This window comes from Acinonyx jubatus, chromosome B1 (genome assembly GCF_027475565.1).
Source record: "Acinonyx jubatus isolate Ajub_Pintada_27869175 chromosome B1, VMU_Ajub_asm_v1.0, whole genome shotgun sequence".
Classification (NCBI taxonomy): domain Eukaryota; kingdom Metazoa; phylum Chordata; class Mammalia; order Carnivora; family Felidae; genus Acinonyx; species Acinonyx jubatus.
The window spans coordinates 37,878,098-37,903,706 of NC_069382.1; the positions used below are offsets into that span (position 1 = coordinate 37,878,098).

Here is a 25,609-nt window from a genome sequence, read left to right on the forward strand (position 1 = left end):
TCTCAATTCAAAATACTGAGCTTCAGTCATAATGGATTTATATGCAGTTCCCTGAACAACTTACTCAGCCTCTCATCTCAGCCTTTGCACTTGGCTGCTCCTTCTAACTAGAATGTCGCCCATCTTCTCCTCACACCTCCTTCCCAGTCTGGCTTAACCCTGCTCACCTCTCAGCCCTGAGCTTCTCAGGGAGTTCTTTCTGACCTCACAGTAAGTTCACTTGGCTACATTTGTCTTCCCTCCTACTAGCCATCAAGCACTAACATTCAAGGACTGTTTTAAACACTAAACTCCAACAGATAAGGGCCTACCTGGATTACTTGCTAAACCCTCAGCACCACATTATGGATGTTCAATAAACATGTGATGAACAAATGAGTGAACACAAAGTTTCAAAACATACAAAAATCAGGATGGAAACAAACCAGGCCACCAATTACCCAAAATGATAAACGAAGTCCACTCATTACAGAACAAAAAGACCTACCTTGGTGAATAAGACTGAAGGCTCTGGTGCCAGATGAAAAATTCAAACCTAGATGCTACTACTTATTATTGGACAAGGTACTTAACTGCCCTGTGACTTTAAAAAATGAGGACAATCATAAAACAACCTCATTAGGTTGTTGTAAGGAATAAATTAGCTAATACTTGAAAAGTACTTAGAGCATTTTTTCTTAAGATTCTGTGTGTACATTTACAATAGGGGCTGAAAATCTAGTTGTTAAATAGCAAAATTTAACTAACACTGTTATTAGGGGGCGTCTGGGTGGCTCAGTTGGTTAAGCATCCAACTCTTGGTTTCAGCTCAGGTCATATTTCACAGTTCCTGATATCGAGCCCCACGTTGGACTCTGTGCAGAAAGCATGGCGCCTGCTTTAGATTCTCTCTCTTCCTCTTTCTCTGCCACTCCCCTGCTTATGCTGTCTCTATCTCTCTCAAAATAAATAAATAAACATTAAAAACAATAACTGTTATTAGGCTCTTTTTTAAAACCTGGTTACCATACATTAAAATAACTTCCTGTAATGCCTTTAAGATACAGATTTATAACCCATAAAGACAACATCACTGTAACTGAATACTAGAAAACAATCAACATGAATCATCAAAAAAAAAGTTGAACATTAAGTACATGCATTTAAAATATATAAAAGGGAATAATAACATTTTTTTAAAAATTCCATAAAAAAATGGTCTAAAGGAACCATCTGACCTTTTTAAGGAACATGTTTCAATGTTTTAAATGTAATAAATTTATAAGTTTTATTATAATTGCTTAATTGTAGCTATAGAAGATATTGAGTTGTCAAAATTTCTGCACTATCCAAAAATATTATCCAAATAATGTAATCAATATTCATTATTACCCCATACAATAGATAAAATATTTTAAACAGTTTTTTTTTTTTTTGGATTTCTTTTCTCTCTAAATATTTAAGTATTAGAATGATGTATTTTAGTACCATGAAATGTCTCCAAATCAATTCTAGTTCTCTGTTCCTGATTTTGGGTGGCAAGTCACTCTATAACCTTTTCTATTTTTTCCTAGAAACCAATCAAATATTTCCTAATTAGTTTGATTTTAATGGATATCTTGTGACTGAGTTAATAATATTATGTTACAATCATTTAATCAAGCTTTTCTATTGATAATCCACCTCATTTTATTACCCAAAATTCTATTTAAAGACTAAGATTCCCATTGTGTCTCAAATTCCTAGGCCACAAGATGCTGGGTGGCAGAGCAACAAGTCTTTAAAATCCTCAATTGATAAAGAGGTTCATTAACTCTGACTGACTGTGAAAGGTCACACTGAACTGGGAAGGTTTTATTTTAAAAAGAATTATCTGGGGGGCACCTGGGTGGCTCGGTTGGTTGACTAACAGACTCTTGATTTTGGCTCAGGTCACGATCCTAGGGTTCTGGGATCGAGTCCCATGTTGGGCTCCACGTGGAACATGGAGCCTGCTTAGGATTGATATTCTCTCTCTCTCTCTCCTCTGTTCATGCTCACTCATGCGCTCTCTTTCTCTCTCTCTCAGAAAAAAAAAATTTTTTTTCTGATACTTTCACATACATAGAGATGGATCACCTCTACATTACCAGTAAAGGTTCTTGGAGAAACCACATTAATAAATAGATAAAAATGAGAATTAGAATTTCAATTATAAAATAAACAAAGGCACCTAAAAATAGCTTTATTTTCCCCTTTGGTGTTTAGGTTTTTACTTGTTTCTGTTTTACTTTGTTTTTGCTACCAGGTATAGAGTATTTCATGACTAAGTAGCACCTTGCTTACATGAATTTTCTCATTTAATCCTCAGAACACTCCTGCAAGGTTGGTATTATTACTCCATTATATACTATAAAATACTCTCAAAAGATTCAAAAAGGTCTGTCTGGCTCTTCACCTCACTACAGATTTTCATAAAGCCTACCAGCTCTTACCTAAAGTAAGGTGAATGTCAAATCAACACAAAATGTTCACTGTTTGAAAAAGATCTCACAAGCATGTTTTAATAGTGCTCTATTTCATTTATCTGATTGGTATATATGTTACTAATGCTGTTTTTGAAGAATTAAACATACTTTACTTATTGCTGAATGCCCCTAAAAGATTCTTTAAACCCAGTGGACCTACTTCAGCCATTAAGAGAGCATGTAAGAGAAGACTAAAATAAGCCAGGAGTGAGAAAATGAGGTAACGTTCTGTCTCTGTTGTGTATTGGCTGTGAACACCTGAGGGAAATCAGCTAACTTTTTTGAACACCACACAATGGGCCCAGTATGAGGGTGCTACCGCAGGGATAATAATGCTTGGCTGCCTAACTCAGAGTTGATGGCAGGATCCAACAACATAGCATGTGTAAAAGTACTTGGTAAATTACACCTAATACCATATTAATAAACAGCATTTCTGATATTTTTTAAAAAGCAAATATTTTGAAGAGATGTAGCTTAAATTTTAAAATTACAAGAAAAGAAATGGGATTCAGAATACGGAAATTGGTTTGTTTGTTTTTAAATCTGCTTTGCAAAATCAGCTACAATTGCATGAGGTAAATCTGAACATACAAATCTACAATGCCAAGCATTTGGGGCAACTGGGGTAAACACTGAACAAAACAATCTTTAACTGCTACATATCTTTGTATCTTTTGCATCTAATAGTATCTGGCACACAACAAACACCAAGGAATGGTAGATAAATAAATGTATACATGAACAAGTTAGGTGTACAAAAATGATCAGAAAGAGACTTGTCACTAGAAAGTTACTTGCATAGTGACCAAATAGAACACTCTGGTTGTTTGCAAAGACTTGCTTGACTAAAGGTACCCTGTTCAATCTGCTCCACTACAACAGTGCTTTTAAGGAGATGCAAACAAAAGCAGTAAAGTCCTGGCCCAAAACTCCTAAATCAAATACACCTGCCTGTTATCAGAGACATAAAACTGAAAACAGATGAAAACCAGGCAAATCCCTAATTTTAAAAATAAGTAAATCCCACGTGTAAAACCTGCTTTTCGTCAATCAAATGAATCAGGAAAGGCAGCATTTCTAGGCCATTACCCTTGGGTCAAAGTGGCACTTACAAAATGCCTTAACTAATTAGTCTAATCATCGCTTCTGTTCCACATGGTTGTAATTGCCTAATTACCTAACTCAAAATGTTCACCCAACCTCCATATGCCGAGCCCCCCTCCACAGCTCTACCTCCTTCAACAATTTTTCCTTAAGAACATTTAGTGACACCACCACTTACAGAAACAAGGATTGATTTGAGACTGTGGAAGAGACCCTAAAGTTTTGGTACATTTTTTCCTTAGAAATTTTTAAGGAACAGAACTTAAATTTCTAATCCTTCAGAAATATACAAATAAGACTAGGGAAAATAATTTTGGTTTCTGAAATTCTCTTAATCATCATTTTAAAGATCTGTAGCAAATGGAGAATAGCAGAATAAAAAGCACGTTTTTTGCCCCAGAAGGTGAGTAAGGAAGGTATGTACTTGCTGGACTGGAGCCTGCCATTTGGTCTGGGGGCTTCAAAACCAACTGCAAACTTGGGCCAAGCAAACCATTAAGGCTGTTTCAGTATTCTACGTCAGCAGTGGCCAGCACAGTGAGGACACCAGCTAACGGTAGCTTGTGTTCTGTATTCATCTCTTTTCAAGCTGCCTCTATTCAATTCCTCCTGTTTTAAAGTTTCTCTTGGGAGAAAACAAAAACCATGCCAGAAAGAACAACAGCCATGACTAAGAGAAACCAAAGCACTGGTTAAGGATGAGTAACCAACATCGGTAAGCATCTCCTGAGACCCGCTAGCCACTGTGCTTACCTGTTAGAAGCACATTATAGGAAGAGGTTTAGTTTGCCCTATAACCTCAGGAAGCTGTGCTGGGCCACTCAACTGATTTCTTCTGATCTGGGCCTCTTTTTCACAGGCACCTCAGAATGAGGTTTTTGATAAAAGAGAAAAAAAAAAAAAGGAACAGAGCAGTATCAAAGGTGCAGGGACCACCCAAAGACAATGTGGCTAGCTACATAGGGTTTTGTTTTACTTTTACTATGTTAGAACGCCAAAGAAAAAACACTCATTCTAGGAAAAAAAAGAAAAAAAAATTACCCAGGAAAACAAGAATAAGGTAGATGATTTAACGAGAATACCACAGATTAGAAAATGTTACAGCTGTCAATAAATTAGGGCAGATTTCTTTAACCGAGGTCTGATTACATTTTCCATAAAATGCAGCTGATGCAGTTTCTTCCCACATAATTTGTATTTTAAACAAATTTAAAAATCAACAACGTATATCCTAACAAGCAGGATTTGCTGTTGTCACTTTAAGCCTCCTCCCACCCTGCCAAACCAAGGGCCTATCATATGTCTTAACACTGTGCTAGAATAAATGATGAAGAGATGATGTCTAATCCTATTCTCAAGAAGTCTAGGTGGAAGGAACTGAGTAACACAGAACAATATCAACAAGAGTGCTAAATCTCAATAATGGCAATTCCATCCATTGTATTAATCAAGCCAGAAATCTATTTCATTCCCTTTCTCTTTGCCCATCAGTAATCAGGTTCTACTCATCTACACAGAATGTGGCTTATTTGTGTGTATCACAACTGCCACCACGCCCATCCAAGAAAGCTTCCTTTCTCACCTAAAAGAGCTTCCTGAGTGGTCTCCCTGCTTCCCTCCTATAGTGTGAGAATGGAATGAAGAGTGATCTTTTTAAAATGCCAAACTGCTGGGGTGCCTGGGTGACACAGTTGGTTAAGCATCCAATATCAGCTCAGGTCATTATCTCATGGTTTGTGGGTTCAAGCCCTGCATAGGGTTTTGTGCTGACAGCTCAGAGCCTGGAGCCTGTTTCAGATTCTGGGTCTCCCTCTGTCTCTGCCCCTATCCCATTCACTCCCTGTCTCTGTCTCTCTCTCTCAAAAATAAATAAACATAAAAAAAATTTTTAATGCCAAACTGCTTAAATCCATTTCACGACTTCCCATATCCACAGGATAAAATCCAAGCACCCTACTGCACTATCTGGCTTCTGCCTACCTTTTAAGCCGCTTCCCTCCATTCCATATCTCCCCATCTTAATACCTCCTTACTCACTTCTTTCCATTCTTCATATGCTAAGCTTTAGCCCACCCCTGGCCTCTGTGCTTGCTATTCCTCTATATGGCATATGTTTCTTCTGGCCAGCCCCATTTAAGTTACCACCTAGGGCCTACCTAGGGCCATGCATGTGACCATGTGACTCAGACCTAGCCAAGGTACTCCTTTCCCTTTGGCTACAGAAATAGACACATAACTCAAGCTAAGCCTATCAAAACTAAGCCTAGGAACTTCGCTGGAAATATGGGCAACAAGCATGCCAGGGGGCCAGATGATAGGTAAGGGTACTATATACTAAACAGACACTATGCTGTGGCATGCATGCATGCATCACGAACGAATGAATGAATGAATGAATGAATAAATAAATAAATAAATAAATAAATAAAGGCTGGTCCCACTCCCCTCTAGTTCAGTCCTAGAGACAAATCTCTCTGGTATATCAGGTTCAAGCTGAAGAAGAAAAGATACAGGACAAAAAGGAGTCAAGTCTCTAATCCTGGCTTAGCCAATTACCAGCCATGTGATCTTGAATAAATGAATTTACTGTTGTAGTTCTCAGTTTCCTCATGGATAAAAGTATCAAAGTAGGACTAGATCTTTTCTAGATCTAGATCTAAACATTTTAGCTCTGTGATTCCACCACCTCTTTTTTAAAGGTGTAAAGTTAGGATAATAGCTAAAATGAAGCCAGCCCTAACCTGTATCACCTAAAAACTACACGTTTTTGTCTGACTCTATATGATGGTAGGTAAAATGTCAATGGTGCCACCTTTCCAGAAAGGAATATGGATTTTTGGTGGGGCCATAAAGAATTCACAGCTTTGACTCTCAAATTCCTCTTAAAGGAAAATATTGTATGGAAATAAGCAGAAACACAGACATAGACACAAAGTTTATATAAAAGCTTTTATATGTAAAGCATATATATATATAGTATTATGTCATCACAATAAAAAACTAGAAACACCTAAGTATTCAATAACAGGGAACTGGTTAAATGAGTTACAGAAAACCCCTAAGATTAAATAGCAGGTGCCATTTAAAAAACATATTTGCTAAGGGACACCTGGGTGGTTCAGTGGTTAAGTGTCCGACTTCGGCTCAGGTCATGATCTCGCAGTTCGTGAACTCGAGCCCTGCATGGGGCTCTGTGCTCTCAGCTCAGAGCCTAGAGCCTGCTTCAGATTCTGTGTCTCCCTCTCTCTCTCTGCCCCTCCCCCACTCACACTCAGGGTCTCTCTCTCTCAAAAGTAAACATTAAAAAAAATTTTTTAAACATATTTGCTAAAACTAACGTGACATTGAATGTGAAGTACACAAAGAAAGGCTAGGTGCACCTGGGTGGCTCAGTTGGTGAAGTGTCCAACTTCGGCTCAGGTCATGATCTCTCAATCCATGAGTTTGAGCCCAGTGTCGGCTCCATGCTGACACCTCAGAGCCTGGAGCCTGCTTGAGATTCTGTGTCTCCCTCTCTCTCTGCCCCTACCTGGGCCTCTCCCTCCCTCCCTCTCTCTCTCTCTCAAAATAAGTAAACATTAAAAAAAAATTTTTTTAAGGCTGTACATGCCCATATCTTCACCAGAGACCTGCCATGAACCTACCTTTCCCATGATCTAGAATTCTCATGATTATTCACTAACGGCTCCACTGAATATAATGCTGAAATGTTACATTAATACAGTGGTCTCAGTTTTGCAAAAGTACTTTCAAATAACTGATGAGAAAGGAAAGCAAAATAGTGCCTCCAAAAGCAGTTTAAATGTCCTCTAACCCTCTCCCATTAATCCAGATGAATTTATCAACTCAGCTATGTGATACCTAAAGAAAGCGCCAGGAAAAGAAGACCTAGAACTGGGCTACAAGCAGCTGACAGCCATAGTCCAAGGAAAGGAGGGCACCATAAAGACAGGTTTTACACGTAACTTTCTCCTAGTATCACTTAGAGACTGGCAAGTCAACATTGTTATGCTTTTACCAGATAGTGCCATAGATACAATATCAAACTAAAAGCCAGACTGAATTTCCAAGCTTAACAATAAGGGCAACAAAAAACATTACAGAGGTGAACTTGTCCACAAAATCATAAGGTGCTGTGTTTACTCTCTGGGAGGACAAAGATTCTGGATAACAGAGTACACAAACACACACACACACACACACACACACACACACACACACACACCCCTACAGCCCAAGAAACCTTCAAAATGAACAAGTCCCTTGGGTGTCCTCTGGCTAGAGGTCAACTATGACCTATTCAGAGAGGACCTTCCCTGCCTGCTTTAATCAATAGCCAAACCTCCAGAATTGATACAAAACTGATAAGAAGGTCTGTAGAATGTGGAGGAAAGTTCTAGAATTTGCCACACTGTGACACCACAAAAACAGCTAATGACATATGAAAGAATTAATTCATATGCATGCAAAACAGTGTTAAGAAAGAGGTATTATTTTAAGCACTGTGTCAATGTCAGGACTTTTAGACAAAGGTATTTAAGACATCATCTAAACTAAAAATAAATTAAGGCTCTGAGGTAGCACCCCAAATCTTTAAAATAACTTACCCATTCTTAAAATTCCCTTAAGTAAATTATCATTGTAATAGTTACATCCTTTTATTGAATGTTTACAATGTGCCAGGCACTGAGCTAAGCATTTCACATGCACGGACTCATTTTAATCATTTAATCATCAAAAAGTTCCATGAAAAAGATTTTACCCCCATGTCACCAATAAGGAAACTGAGGAAACTTCCTCACCAATGAGGAAGCTCAGTGAATTAGTACATTTCAAAATAAAATCACCATTGAGAGGTGGGATTCAAACCCAGGTCTGTCAAATCCCACTACGAAGTTATGTTTTTCAAGCTGGTATATGGTAGAATATTTTCAAGAGGTTTATACTTGTTTTCTTACGAACTTACTTACATAACTTGATGTGAACTTATATATAGCTTATATAAACCTGGAACTTTAGTTATTCCAATCTTGTGCCTACCAGCCAAAAGGTGTGTCTCACTAAATCAAGGCAGACTACAACTGGCTGAAATTCCTGGAGAATCCTTTTATATTTCAGCATACCTTAACAGCAGCAGCAGGAGGAGGAGGAGGAGAAAAAGAAGAAAGCAAATCTCATTCTCTACAGAAAACAATTTGATGTTTCCCATCTCAGAGTAAAAGCCTAAGACAGTACAGTTGTGCTTGGTAAAGCACACAAGAGACCTTCAATACATATTTGTTGAATGAACAACACATTCTCAGAGCCACTGTACCTTTCTTCAGTGTGAACATACATATATCTTCAAGGAAATAAAACACCATGAAGAAACAGAAATTTGTTTTTAGGAAAATCACTGAGCTCCAAGTTCGGATGAGATAACAACAACAAAATGGACTCAAGTGTGTCCTGCTTAGAACAAAATGAACTAGGAGCACCTGGGGGGCTCAGTCAGTTAAGCGTCTGACTTCAGCTCAGATCATGAACTCGCTGTTCCCAAGTTCAGGCCCCACATCAGTCTCTGTGCTGACAGCTCAGAGCCTGGAGCCTGCTTCAGATTCTGTGTCTCCCTCTCTCTCTCTTCCCCTCCCCCGCTCGTGCACACGTGCTCTCCCCCCCCCAAGATAAATAAACATTTTTTAAAAGTGTTTTAATTAAAAAAATGAACTGACAGTTGCTTCATTCTGTTAGCTCTGGATAAGATTAAAAGGGACCTTTAAAAATGTGCTGTAAGTGATTTAGTCTACCTATACATTAGTAATGGTAACCAAAAAAAAAGCATTGGAACTGAAGTCAATACCTATTTGTCCAACTAGAGCTTTATTTTCTCTAACTTTCTCTGTTTCCCCATTTGCAAAATGAGGTGAGACTACAAGATTTCATCCTACTTAGCTCTGACATTCTTATTAAATCACAATCTCCAATTTAATGTACACACCGAGATAATTATTTATATTACAAAAGTATCTGATTTTAGAACATAATTGATGACAAAATCACAAACTCCCAAGAATGGAAAGAACTTTGAAGGGTCTTTCATTTGAAGAACTAGACAACTCATCCAATGGTCAATTCCTATAGTCCAAATTTTCCAAATATAAGCATTCAATTTAAAATATCCAGGTAAGGACCTAGTCTGTATCCAAACACATCTGAACAGAAAGTTGGTTTAGTTGTCAAGCCATTCCTTGAGAAACTTCTTTCTTATTCAGAAATAAAAATCTGTTATTTTGTTCATTTTTCTTTTGTATTTTTTGCAGAAAGACAGAAAAGTGTATTCCTTTCCCATAGTCATGTTTCTCTTCAGATCACATTCATTGTCCCAAATACTTAAAGACAACTAACTATCCACTAAGTCTTCTTTCCTTAGGTTAAAGATTACAGTTTCTACAACCTCTCCTAAACATCACATTATTTTCTGATCACTCACCTACCACTCAGCTACCTAACTGCCTTTTCATTGTTAGTGTCTGTCTTAAAATATGATCCCCAGAATCAAATACAGTAATTCTCACAGAATCTAATTGTTTCGAACTGCAGTGGTACTGCTTTTGGCACTTATGTAACTTACTGAGGAAGAGAAAAACATTCATTACAGTATCATTTTAATGATTAATATGTGCAAAGTCTTATTAGCACAATGCTTAGCATATAGTAATCGCTCAATAAATGGTTGTTGCTGCTGTTACTGGATTTCTCTTAATAAGTTTTAACATTTCATCAGTATTAGAATCTTATCTCCCCAATCAAGCTGCAAACTCTAGTTCTCTCTTACACTAAAGGTTTACCTTACATATTATTAGCTGTTTTTCCCCCAAGTCAGAGTTGATGAGTATCAACTGTTGATGACAGAATAATAAAGTGTTAAGGCTCCGTTTTAACTGAAGATCAGTCAGAAATCAAGATAAAGCAACCCTCAAATTAAGACAAATTAATGGCAAACAGAATGTGATTTATTTAGAGTTAATTTGTGCTCAAATTTCTAGAACATATTCATTTCACAAAGCAAGTAATCTCTACTCTTTACTCCTCAATCATATAATTTAAAGAAGCATCTTTAAATTGTCCTCCCATGTGGCTGTACCATTTTGCATTCCCACCAGCAATGAATGAGAGTTCAGAGGTACTACTTCTCAGCTTATTTTTTTCCCCTTAGGTTCAGACTTTAAGAAAGTAAGCTCTAGAATCAGACTGTCTATAGTTCAAATCCTGAATCCTCAACTTACCCACTGTGTAACCTGGAGCAAATTACTAAACCTCTCTGGCCTTAGGTTCCCCATCTGTAAAAACATGAGTCATGATGGTACCTATCTACCTTATTGGGGGGGGGGGGGGGTTGTGGGATCAAATGAAAATGGATGTGAATGGCAGGGGCAGGGTATAAATGGGAAATCTCTGTACCTTCTTCTCAATTATGCTGTGAACTTAAAATTGCTCTTAAAACATAAAGTCTTTAAAAATATAAAAAGTTATCAGCTACTGAAGAAAGTGTGAATTAAGTGTACCTCAGGCCCATGTAGAACTAAGGACTTAGAGTGTGCAAAGAAGCCAGGGAGAGTTTCAGATAAAGATGTGACATGATCTGGCTTATGTTTTAAGAGGACATGTTGCTACTCATGCTCTCATGAGACTAAACTTAGTGAGGAAGGGCAGAAATAAGGATACCAATTAGGAGGCTATTGTGATAACCTAAGTGCAGAACTAAGGACTACATTAGGCTAAATAAGATGAACAGAAACTATCCGTATCAAGACATCATTTATTTAAGGGCTCAGAAAAGAAAATTTGATGTTTGATGGATACGACAAGGAAGAACTTTTTATGTTGAAAATACAAACTGCATTAACAAGAATTAGTGTTTACAATAGTAAACTAAATGATTTTAGCTGTTTCAAACAAAACCAACATTCTTCTGGATGAGAATTATGCTACTACATGAAAGCTCATTCCTTTTTTTTTCCTCTTTCCTATACCAGCAAACATACTGCTATTTTCCCCATTTTAAAACCTCTCTTGACCTCACTTTTCCATTCAGCTATATTTCTCACCTTCCCTTTGCAGCAAAAATCCTTAAGATATTTGTCCACATTTTATGTTTCCATTTCTCTATTCCTGGTCTCTCTTGAATCCTCACCAATTTTTGGTCCCTATGACTCCAGTAAAATTGCTATTGTCAAACTCACCAGTGACATCCCCATTGCTAACTTCCTCAGTCAATTCTGGACCCTCATCTTGGAAGTATCTGATTCGCTGCCCTTCACACAGGTTCTTCACTTGGCTCATGAGACACCACACTCTCCTCATTAGCTGCTTTTTCTCATTCTCCTTTACTGGTTCCATCTCATCTCACAACCTCAGTGTAGCCCAGGGTCCTGAACCTCATTCCTTCTCTACCTACACTCACTTGTGGATTTCATCCAGTCTCTATACTCTGACAACTCCCAAGTGTCTACCTCCAGTCCAGAACCTCTGCCCTGAAACCCAGAGTAGTATATCCAACTGCCAGCTGGGCTCTCCAAAACTGCACTCCTGATCTTTCCCCCCAAATGAGTGTTTCCCTATACTTAATACAACAATAGCCTTCAAGCTGCACAAGTCAATAAATAACCCTGCAATTCACCACTGCCTTCTCTCACTCACATCTCACATTCTGTCACTCAAGACACCTTTTCCACTCCACCTTCAAAACATAACCACTCTAGTTACCATCCTTCATCTAGGTTATCACAATAGCCTCCTAATTGGTATCCTTATTTCTGCCCTTCCTCACTAAGTTTAGTCTCATGAGAGCATGAGTAGCAACATATCCTCTTAAAACATAAGCCAGATCATGTCACATCTTTATCTGAAACTCTCCCTGGCTTCTTTGCACACTCTAAGTACAAGACCAAGCCCTTGCAATAGCCTACAAGACCAGAGGCTTCACAGGAACTAGTGTCTGTTCTCCTTCTTGCTCACTCTACTCTAGTCACATTGGTCTGATAGTTCCTGGATGGCGGGAAACATGCCTCAGCCTCAGGACTTAGCACTTGCTGTCCACTCTTTCTGAAGTACTCTTTCCTCAAGACTCTTTTACCTTCCTCACGCCCTTTATAACAAGTCACCTGCGTGAGGCCATCCTTGATGACTCTATTTATAGTTGCAACTCCCCCTCATTCCTCTTCTCCTTCCTCTGTTTTAGTTTTCCTCATAGTAATTCACACACCTGCACACAGTCTGTCACACCCTGCAGAAGTAAGAATTTTGGGGGCGACTGGGTGGTTCAGTCAGTTAAGCATCTAACTCTTGATTTCAGCTCAGGTATTGACCTCAGGCTTGGGTTCCTGTACTGGGTCAGGCTCTGCACTGGGCATGGAGCCTGCTAAGATTCTCTCTTTCCCTCTCACTCTGCCCTTCCCCAATTTACACACATGCACACTCTCTCTCTCTCTAAACATAAAATAAAAAATTAAAATTTTAAAAATTAAAAAAGAAATGCAAAAAAAGTAAGAATGTTTTATGTATTCTGTTGATCATTGTATCCCCAGTATCTAAAATAATGCCTGGTGCATAGGAAGCACTCAATAAATATTTCTTTAATAAATATATGAGTGAATGAAAGATGACACTGATACAGACCTGTATACGATCTATGATAGCATACTTTACAACCTTTGCAAAGGGTTAGATTTTAATACAGCACCATTATGTATATACACATTCAGATATTGTGGAAAAACAAAGCTGCTCCAATTTGATAATTAAGTTAACCTTATAAAAAACTTGAGTAATTGGTTTTTATTTTAAGGTTTGTTTTTGTTTGTTTTTTGTTTTTTTGTTGAGAAAGAGAAAATACATGAGAAGAAAAGAGGCAGAGAAAGAGGGAGAGAGAGAATCCCACGCAGGCTCCGCACTATCAACACAGAGCCTGATGCAAGGCTCAATCTCACAAACCGTGAGATCAGGACCTGAGGCAAAACCAAGAATTGGACACTTAATTGACTGAGTCACCCAGACGCCCCAAAAAACTGACTAATTGTAAAAATAATAGTTCTCTAAACTGAGAGATACTCTAAAACACTCCAAAGGTGCTAGGATTTCTCAAGATCCTAGATCATGCTTCACCAGAGCACAATGAAAAGATAGTCCCAATAAGTGCACCTTCCCTGAAGCAGGTGAAGTCGCCAGGCCAGTATAATGGGCTGTGACTTCTAAAAAAGATAGAGAAATTATGACACAAAGTACAAAGCACTTAATGTTTTAATAATATATAAAATCTGGGTATAACCTGTTTCCAATAACCCTCTGAGCTTAAATATAAGACAAAGAATTTAGGATTTTTTTTATACTTTAGTAATGTATTCACTCAATAGATAGACATGGGTAGGTCATCTTTTCACAAACCACATTTTAAAAGAAATTATCTTCCAAGTTAAAAGGAAAGCAAAATAATTTCAAAAAACATTTAGATGCACAAATAAATTAAGCAGGAATGAAGTGACTTCATACAGAAGGCAAATAAAACCCTAATTGACTTTTAAAAAAATAGTGTCTTAATTTCTCTACCTTATAATATTTATTCTTATATATGTTTGCTTGTTTCTGAAGTTATGTCTAGGAAGTCATGTACACAGCAGAAGCTCTTAACCAATCTGCAATTAGCCAACTCCAGGATGAACTTCACCCTATAAAACATCCTAGCTGATGCCCATTATTACTTGGTGCTCACAGCTAGTAATCACAGATTGTGGCAAGCTCATCAAATTCTCCTCCTACCTTTGAGAAGATGGTTACGAAGAATCAACTGTGTTTGCTCCCAAACAGACTTATGCTGGTTACACTTGCTACTGAAATTGTGTAATTCAATTAAATATTATGTAAAACAATTACATATGGGTATATAAGAAAGAATTATTTCCATGAAAGCTAAATGCAATGTTTTAGAAATAATACATTAAATGACCATAAGAGAATCCTACCAACAGTGGTTTATTTTTAAATTGTTTTTACTATATAGTAACAAAATAAAATTTTAAAAATATTTGTCATATATTCAGATTCATGATACAAATATGCCAAGAAATTACCATTATCCTTTAACTCCCCTGTGAACCTTCTTGATAGATAATATTATAAATTAAAACATTTTTCTCACTGACTACATAATCACAGATATATTTATTTCAATAGTGCTTCTAAAATTGTGGCTTTTAAAAGTAATATTGAAGAAGAAAACCAAAGCAGGAGGCATCACAATCCCAGACGTTAGCCTCTACTACAAAGCTGTAGTCATCAAGACAGCATGGTATTGGCACAAAAACAGACACATAGACCAATGGAATATAATAGAGACTCCAGAATTGGACCCACAAATGTATGGCCAACTAATATTTGACAAAGCAGGAAAGAGTATCCAATGGAAAAAAGACAGTCTCTTTAACAAATGGTGCTGGGAGAATTGGACAGCAACATGCAGAAGAATGAAACCAGACCACTTTCTTACACCATACACAAAAATAAACTCAAAATGGATAAAGGACCTGAATGTGAGACAGGAAACCATCAAAACCCTAGAGGAGAAAGCAGGAAAAAACCTCTCTGACCTCAGCCACAGCAATTTCTTACTTGACACGTCTCCAAAGGCCAGGGAAGTAAAAGCAAAAATGAACTATTGGGACCTCGTCACGATAAAAACCTTCTGCACTGCAAAGGAAACAATCAACAAAACTAAAAGGCAACCAACGGAATGGGAAAAGATATTTGCAAATGACATATCAGACAAAGGGCTAGTATCCAAAATATATAAAGACATCACCAAACTCCACACCCGAAAAACAAATAATCCAGTGAAGAAATGGGCAGAAGACATGAATGGACACTTTTCTAAAGAACACATCCAGATGGCCAACTGGCACATGAAAAGATGCTCAACATCATTCCTCATCAGGGAAATACAAATCAAAACCACACTCAGATACCACCTCACACCGGTCAGAGTGGCTAAAATGAACAAATCAGGAGACTATAGATGCTGGCAAGGATGTGGAGAAACGGGAACCCTCTTGCACTGTCAGTGGGAATGCAAACTGGTGCAGCCACTCTGGAAAACAGTGTGGAGGTTCCTTAAAAAAATTAAAAATAAATCTACCCTATGACCCAGCAATAGCACTGCTAGGAATTTACCCAAGGGATACAGAGTGCTGACGCAGAGGGGCATTTGTACCCCAATGTTTATAGCAGCACTTTCAACAATAGCCATATTATGGAAAGAGCCTAAATGTCCATCAACTGACAAATGGATAAAGATGTGGTTTATATACACAATGGATTACTACTTGGCAATGAGAAAGAATGAAATCTGGCCATTTGTAGCAACATGGATGGAACTGGAGGGTGTTATGCTAAGTGAAATAAGTCAGACAGAGAAAGACAGATACCATATGTTTTCACTCATATGTGGATTCTGAGAAACTCAACAGAAGACCAGGGGGAGGTAAGGGAGGGGAAAGAGACAGAGAGGGAAGGAGGCAAACCATAAGAAACTCTTAAATACTGAGAACAAACTTGAGTATTGATGGGAGATGGGGGAGAGGGGGAAGTGGGTGATGGGCACTGAGGAGGGCACCTGTTGGGATGAGCACTGGGTGTTGTATTCAAACAAATTTGACAATAAATTTCATAAAAAAATAAAAAATAATAAATAAATTAAATTTTGTCTTTGCTCTAAGCCTATCAAGTTCTTTGAAATAGACAAATACTGTTCTATATAAATAAAATTAAATTGAAATATGTAAATATCTTAACATAAATATATCTTTACCTAAGCTTATTTTAGATTATGCTGTATTTAATAGTTTTTTCCCCCAAACAGAACCAATCAACATAATAGACAATCAACTGACATACAAACCACACAAAGGTAGGAAGAAGGGAATCAAGAATGAAAAATGATACAATTAAAAGAATAAATGAAACAGGTCTCTGAAACCGTTACATCACACCAAACAAACACAGCTCATATCTTTATCTACTTCTATCAGATGCCTCTGCCATAAGGGAAAGACCTGTGTGAGGAAATTCAGTGACACATTACTCTTATCTTTTGTGGTCTAGGTTGTCATTTGCAAGAAAGCTACAATGAAAGTCACATAACTGGAGCTATAAAAGCAAACCATGAACACTGTCTACAAAGTAGGGGGAAATTCCACTTCCCTAAAACAGGAGATAAAACAAAACCCCACAATGAAGCCAACAGCAAAAAACGTTAAGCTCAGAAATCTGCTGACTCTGGAAATTCTGTTCCACCGGAACACAAGGCTACAGGTCAGAGCACCTACTGTGTCCATACATTTTTGGAAGGGTTCCTAAACTTAGCTATTAAATAGACTGTAGTCTTCACCTCACCCATTGAACAAACATTTATTTACTGAGTGACTACTCTGCACTACACATAGTAGGAGAATTTTCCTCTCAGCATCCATAGTGCCCATGCACTACAGGCACTAACAATATAGGGTACAAAAAAGATGTTTTACTACTCAATAGCTGTGTGACTTTTAGAATGAGAATAATTCCACCCCCGACCTGGAAAGTATAACCTACCATCCAGTTACATGGGAACCTGTGTGGTTATGAAAGGCCTCCAGGGACTCAACAATGGTAAGAAAATTATGAACACATCTTAAAGAGTAGGAAAAGGAGAGAGTAACACTCTCAAGAGGATGACCTGAAAATGTTTGTGAATCTGGTTTAAATTTTTATAGTGGAACCATCTCTACTATACGAGGGGAGGGGAAGAGAATTTTGAGGTTGGATGTGTTGTGTTGTGGGTTGTGTTGGATCAAGATCAGTAGCTTCCCTAAGCAAAGTAGCCAGACTGGCTGGATCTGCTGTTTGTAATCACCCTCAGTGAGGGATGTTTGTCACCTCGTGGCCACACCCACTAAAGAGGTCTAATTAAGTTCTAGCAACCACTAAAAGGTCATTACTATCACCTGTTTAGATCAGTTTCTGAAGCATTCCTGATTCTAATCATGTGAGGTGTTGATGAAAAGTGCCACTTCAGAACTACTGAACCAGAACCTTTAATCAGCCCTAGAAATCTAAAACCAGGTAATTCCTGCAACAGACAAATATAGGAAACACTATTTAGATCATAAAATTACAGGACCTCAAAAGAGGGCTCTTTTAGGTAAAGTCTCTTTTTCCTTTTAAGCAGTTCTCTAATCCAGGAGGAAAGCACTATTTTCAGTACAGCAAAGTCTAGTTCCAAATTTTGCTTTCAGTACACATGAAAGCTTTGCAATCCTGAGTAGTTTAAGCAAAGGGTAAATCCACCTTGTTCTCCAACCAGAAACAAACAAAAAGAATGACATTCATTACACAAGCCATTTTACAAGTCATTTTGTTGACTAACCTTGGTAAGTATGTTAAGTGTGCTAAGCCCTCCCACACTTTGCTTAAGATAAAGAACCTCACAGGCTTCAAAGGATAAGACAAGAAAGTGAAAAGACCACCCACAAAACGGAAGAAGATATCTGCAAAGCATATATCTGACAAGAAACTTGTATCCATAATATACAAAAAAAATTATAATTTAATAATAAAAAGACAAATACATAATTTTAAAAGACAACCCAATTTTACAAAGAGCAAAGGATCTAAACAGACATCTCTCCAACAATTTACAAATGGCCAACAAGCACATGAAAAGATGCTCAACTACATTAGGGAAAACCACAATGAAATAACACTGCATACCCACTAAGATAGTTAAAATCAAAAACACAGAAAATAACAAGTGTCGATAAGGATATAGAGAAATGGGAACTCTCACACATTGCTGATGGGAATGTAAAATAGTGCAGACCCTGTGAAAAACAGTTTGGCAATTCCTCCATGTTAAACATAGAGTTATAATATGACACAGCAATTGCATTCCTATGTATATACCCAAGAGAAATGAAAACACTGTGTCTCCACAAAAACTTGTATGTGCATGTTCAAAGCAGTATTATTCCCAATAGTTAAAAAATGGAAACAACCCATTATCTGATGAATGAACAAATGAAATGTACCCTGTACATTCAACTGAATATTATCCAGCATAAAAAGGAATGAAATACTGATACATGCTACAACGTGGATGAGCACTAAAAACATTGTGCTAAAAAGGAGACTGTCACAAAAGGCCATATATTGTGCAGAATGGGCAAATCCATAGAGACAGAAAGTAGACTGTCTACTTGGATGAGTTGTGTGGTATGTAAATTGTATGTCAATCAATTTGTTTTCAAAAAGAATCCCATTTAAAACTTTGGTATGTAAATTTTATTGCAATCAATTTGTTTATAAAAAAGAACCCCATTTAAACCTTCATGAGCTTCAATTCCATCCTCTAAAAATGGGCATACCACCTATCTTACAGTATTATAAAGAAAATATAAGAATATATAAATTCACACACACACACACACACATACATCCTTCATATAGAATCTGGCATGTAACATATATAGAATACATGTTATTCCTTCTCCATTTCCTATCCCCACATTTTGCACAGTAGGTGGTGACAATCACTGTATTTTCACCACAAGCTACAAAACTCAAAAACTAGAATGTATTCCAGCAGAGACCTAACCATGAGAATTCTCTCATGATTTCACACAAATTCCACTCAAGCCTGCAAACAAGTCCACCTCCCAGACTTGTCACTACAAGGTATTTGGGGAAAAAGAGTAAGATTTTTTTTCACCATTCCACAGTCTTAGTGTTTTCTCTATCTCTAACCATGGTGCAGAAGCACCTCTACTAATGTGTAGTTTTAAAACCAAGCCCATTCCTTGGGGCACCTGGGTGGCTCAGTCAGTTGAGCATGAAACTCTTGACTTTCGCTCAGGTCAGGGTCCCAGGGTGGTGGGATTGAGCCCTGCATTGGGCTCTGCCCTGAGCGTGGAGCCTGCTTGAGATTCTCTCTCTCTCCCTCTCCACCCCTCTCCCCTATATGACATAGCTCTCTCTTTCTAAAACTAAAAAAAATTTTAAATAAATAAACAAATAAAACCAGGCACATTCCTTGCCAATATTTATACTATTCAGACATCTTAGTTTCATCTGCACTGAAAATCTATTGGCTCTCCAACACAGCTTTGCAGGGGGCCCAGGAAAGACCTTAGCCACTTGGATATCAACCACTACCCACCTGGATACTCTCTGTGATGAAAAGCAGATCAAAGGGGATTGGAAACTATGGAACTACCCACAGCTTGCAACAGAAAAGGTCAACTGTAGCATTCTCACCATCTCTGTAAGTTCTCAAACAACTCACTAATATCATAGTGGACTCTCAGCCAGACACTCAAGTTTTTCCATTTTATCAAAGGTTTTCCTCCACCTTGCTGAGTATTGTCAACTGCATGCTACCTATTACACAATTTATTTTTTTTCCAGAATAGTTCCTATTGTCAAATATATTTTTTTCCTTCCTTCTCAGCATATTTAATGATTTTACCTTCACTTTCATTTCCATTAAAATCCCATGCTTCCATACACGCTCACTGCTTTTGTACTTATCTGACATGATGGAGTAACCATGTGCAAAACTAAAAACTTAGCAAGGCCTAATCAGTAAACACATCATAAGCAACCAGATGGTCAAGTGAGAAATGACTGCATAGGACAGCCAATGCCATCTATTAATGCATTTTTGCTCTAGAGCTATGTTACCCAATATATTAGCCACTTGCCACATGAGGCTATTTAAATTTACCTAAATTTATCAATTTATTCATTGATATTCCAATGAATAGTTTCAGACCCAAGGAAAGACCCAAGTGCTTCTTCGAACACTTGCAGGTTGACGGCAGCATTTAGAGAGATGAAGGAAAGATCAGAGGAGATGCTATGAAAGATCACATGACCTGCTGCCATTTCTCAGTGTTTTCCCAATATAATTTTGTTAGAAAATATTATTAACCACAAAGGCAGCAATCATTAAACTGCACTGTCTGTGCCACTCACTTTACACCTAGATTTCCCCTTCCCTCAATGTCCTATGAGTCCATCTATACTGTGCCTATCAAATAACTTCTTGGAAAGGATTGCTGAAAATCAAAATTCAGAAAAGGGTATGTGTTCATATACAGAGAAAAGCAACTCCACAGGCCCTTAACCAATAATCTTCTGAAGCCCAAACAAAACAAGCTATAACTTCTTCTATTCACATTTTTCTACTTGCCTTGTCCACAGACCAAATAGCCATAGAAAAAACCAAGCTGCTCCATTTCTATAATTCACTTTTTCTTAGCAAAAGTCTGGGAACAGAAGGCAAAAGAAAGGGGAGCAGCTGCCGCCTGATCTTTTTATTAACGCTCTCAGCTCATTCCCCATTCTCCTCTTCATTGTTTCAGGTCCTTTTCTCAGCAACCTAAGTCCCAGCTCACAAGAAGAAAAAATTAGCCTTCTGTGTGTCAATACCCACAGTTATTTAAAAAAAAAAAAAAAAAGCCTAGATCACTTCTATGAGGTGACATAATTATAAGTTAAAATAGGTGAAAGTTCAATTTTAAATTGTTGGTCTGCTTTGTTTTGAATTTCAATAAATTGCTTATAACTATATGAACTTACATGATCCCTTTAGACACTACAGGTGTTTTTGAAAGAAAATTACACAATTTCCATCTCTTGAGCCAAACAACAATCCTGGTCCTACTATTTAAGGCAACACATATATAAAATAATGGTTGTTTATTAGTCATCCAATTTCAGATTCTAAGACCCACAGAATCCAAATATGACAACCAAAAAGTTCAGTTTCTACAACACACAACGCTAACTTTGAGGACATAAAAGCAGAATAGTTAAGAAAATTGGGCTGCCAAATTTAAATCTCATTCTGCCACTTATTAGCTGTGTTACTTAACCTCTCCAGACTTCAGAATGGAGATAATGATAGTACTGACCTCATGGGGTTGTCATGGGGACTAGAGGAGGTAATCTGTGAAAGTACACAGTAAGATCTCAATCAGTATTAGCTATGATGGTAACAATGCATCTCCTGAAAACTTAAGTGAGGTTTCTAAAATGCTTAAAATAAGGGGCGCCTGGGTGTCTCAGTCCATTAAGAGGCTGACTTCAGCTCAGGGCGTGATCTCATAAAGTCCATGAGTTCCAGCCTGGTGTTGGGCTCTGTGCTGACAGCTCAGAGCCTGGAGGCTACTTCAGGTTCTGTGTTTCCCTCTCGCTTTGCCCCTCCCCCACCTGCTTGAATGCTTGCTTGCGTGCCCCCTCGCTCTCTCTCTCTCAAAAATAAACATCAAAAAAAAATTTTTTAATGCTTAAAATAAGCATTTTTCCAGAAGTTAGGACTTAAGGTGAAACTTCAAAGAAAATGCTGCTGCTTGGACAACCCACAGGAAAATACTCTGTAAGAAAAGAGCCCCAGGCTCGGATCAAAATGCTCACTTTTCCACTTACCCTAAATCCCTAACTCCAAGAATAAACTTGAAAATATCCATCAACATGAACAATTATTCTGACTCATATCAATGGTTTGTGGCCAAAGAAAAGGGAGCTTCATACTAGATGGCTGTTTGAAGTCAAGCAAGCCCCAAGAAATGAGTGGCGGGCCCTAGCCTAGGCCACGCACTTACATGGAAGAAGGGGAGAGGAGCTAGTGACTCCCTCACACCAGAAGTGTCCCCAAGAGAAAAGCTTCACCATGTCTGTGCCCTGGATTGTCAACAAAGTCCCTGCCGACTAGGGCCCCAGTTTGTTGACCTTCTGGGAACAGTGAAAAACAAGGTCTGCAGGGACATGTGCTATTTTTATATAAAAAAGATAGCATAAGCAAAGATTCATTATTGTTATGAGTTACACCTTATTTTCAAATGAGGCACAGAAATCTGGTGATCTGGATGTAAGAATAACTTGTTAACTATATGCTGCAAATTATCCATTTTCTCCACTGTAAACTGCAACAGTGATTGACATCGCCACTGTAGCCACTGCACTAAAACTAATTTGCAGCATGTGAAAAATGTCTTTGTAACTCCGAAACACAGGAAAAGTACAAAGGGACACTCTCAAAAATGCCACCACTAAAATTCTTTCCAGCAAACCTCTGAATCTGCATACAATATCACAAACTGCACAAACGGTCCAGACAGGGACACTCTGAACAAATGCTCTGGAGAAATTCACCTGGATCCTGTACTCTTCTAAAGTAAGGTTAAGCTGGTTTAACTGTGAAAGAACTCAGAAAGAACTAAAAGGCAGTATTCAAGATAAATCATCTCCACTCTTAACAAAGGCAAGTAGGGACTTCCGTGTTTAACCCAGACTACAGAGGAAGAATCCCTAAACGTTGATTTGAAACTAAACTAAATCCCCAGCCTTCTGTGAGCCTGACTCATGTCCTGAGGTAAGTGAACTTTGGTCACCTACTGATCGCCAGATTATTTTTCACAGACAGCCTAAACGTCAACCATATCTGAATTCATTTCTAAAAACTGAGAAAGATCACCATCCATTACTCACCTCCTAACCCAAGCCCAAAGAACTGTTCTTTTGATAATTGCCATATGACAACATACCTCAGATAAACCTGAAACAAACCAACCTGGAGCACATACACAGTTTAATGTTCACATAGTTTTTGCCTCAGCTTAACCATGACTGAAATTAACCCATTACCACAATGGTGTGTCCATTTATGAATAAGGCAGGACAGATGACTCCAGAATTTCTAAAGGAAAAAAAAAATCACCTCTAAAAGCAGTAATGCCTTGGACATGTTTTTTTAATGTAATGCCAGAGTACATCCCACTCACATTTCCATCAGGATGAACAAACAAATATATAAACACCAACTTTTTAAAAAGTGAATATAGCCATTTATGGAAAGCATCTCTGATTTTTCCTTTTTCAATGAGCTGATTTTCTGTCTTATTTTATTTTTATTTCCAAATTCCCAAGATTTACTATCCTAAAAGGATTTCTAAAGTATCTCATTTTTTAGCTGCTACTTAAAAGCAAAATTGAACCTCTTAAGTAGAATGTACATAGTAAAGTATGTATTACTCTTTGTTCACAAATGAAGTGAAGCGTGTCAACAAAACATTTTTTAAAGCCAACACAAATTCAGATTTGCAAATCAAGCTTCTTATGCTTGCATTTTTAAAAATAACATTCAACTGTGGAACTTTACCTTAAAATAAGGGTATTTTAGCTTTGCAGCTTTAATCACTCTCCCACATTCAATGGCCAGGATAAGAGTGACAATCCATTCACAAACACAAATTAAGAGATAGAATGTGAAGAGTACATCACTGAATTAGTAATGCATGTACATGTTTATGCATTATACCATAAAATATAGTGCTAGATGGCTCTGAGGAAGCATCTACCCAATTCTCTCAACCTACAAAGGAAGAAATTTTAGCTACAGACCTTAAACGATTTGCCCAAGACAACAGCAAAAACTCAGTCGGTAACAAAACCTACAAGCCAGGCGTCCTACCTACTAGCCCAAGTGCTTTCCATGGTACCTCTTGGCTCCTTTCAGTATAAAAAGCATACGTTAATGAAATATCTGACAAGACAAGTCATATATTGGTGATATGATCTGTGAATGGATATACGAAAGTTGTTCTAAAGACATGCATCAAGCCACTAAAAATTGGTTGGGAAGGTATTAATTTATCTGTATTGTTTTGCTGGTTCTGCTGAGTATGCTGCATTTTTAACTGAAGAGGAATTTAATGACTTTTTTGAAGAAAAGTCTCTTGATTTGTAAATAGTCTAAGAAAAGAAAGGATGGTAAAGCATTTCTTGCAATAGGGTAGAAAGTGCATTTCTCTTCCTCCAGCAGAGAACATCCTTTCCCACACACACAAAAAGCCAGCCAAATCCTTCCCACCCTTCAAGGTGCAGCTGAACCACTAGCTCCTCAAAGGACTTCCAAGCCCCTAGGTCAGAAGCTCTCCTTCCTCTGGATCGTAACCTATGCAGAAGTCTCTCCTACTAGAAAGCAGCTCCTTGACAGCAGAAATTCTCTCTTGCTTACCGGGCTATTGGGCTTTTCAAAATCCTTTTTATATAGTAAATTATAGTTAATAAATTGAAGCATTTGTTCTCAGAATCCCATTCCGTGTAATTTTCAAGATCTGCCTTATCCCCACACCAACACCTCGACCCACTGAAGAAGAGTTAGTTACTCTGGAGTGGAAACCCTGGAGCCAACTGTCAAGCAAATCAGTTTCTATAAAATAAAACTAATTCCCTTTACTTCTTCTGTCTACTGGGTGTTTAACATCAAGGGGAACGGTAAAACTAAACATTTATTATTTAGGTCAGTGACAACATTCTAAACCCAGGTTCTCTAAGTGTTAACCTATTTTTTTTTTAATCTCAGAACATAATTTGCTATAACTCACAGCTGAAACAGCAGATAAAAGTTAAATGCATGTAAAACAGAATGAAACGTCTTTAAAAGATACTGAGAATATTTACCAAATAATCTTCCCGTTTGCTCGCTCAATGCAAATTTGTTTTGGGGGTATTTTTGCTGTTTTCGTTTTTTGCTTTTTTGGTTTTTATTTTCCCTGACAGAGAAACATGATAGCCCCTAAATACAAGAGCTGACTTGGGCAGAGTAAAAATTGGCACCGCAAGTCCTCTTTAATGCTTCCCTTCTTTTGATCCTTCAGCAAGTATGAGTACTCAGGCTTTTCTCCCAAGTCAGGTTTTCAAAGCGGAGGGTTGAATTAAATCACCTCAACGTTAACACCACAAAGCTGACCCTTCTGGGTTCCTAACGCACACAAAGAAAGAGCAAAAAGGAAAACTGTTACCAGAACCTGACATCAAGGCACAAACACAAGTGGCCCAGGAACCCGGAGGCACGGAGGAGCGACAAAGCAAAGCAAACCCCATCTGAGTGAGCACCGCGCTCCAGCCTACACGCCCTTCAGCCCCCCGGCGGTTCTCGAGCCTCA

The 25,609-nt window shown here is 37.9% G+C and overlaps 1 protein-coding gene across 8 annotated transcripts in view; it reads right to left on the bottom strand.

Moving 5' to 3' along the window:
• Positions 1 to 25,609, bottom strand: part of PSD3 (pleckstrin and Sec7 domain containing 3) — a 780,457-nt gene that overhangs the window by 552,408 nt on the left and 202,440 nt on the right. The gene's annotated exons all lie outside the window — the stretch shown is intronic.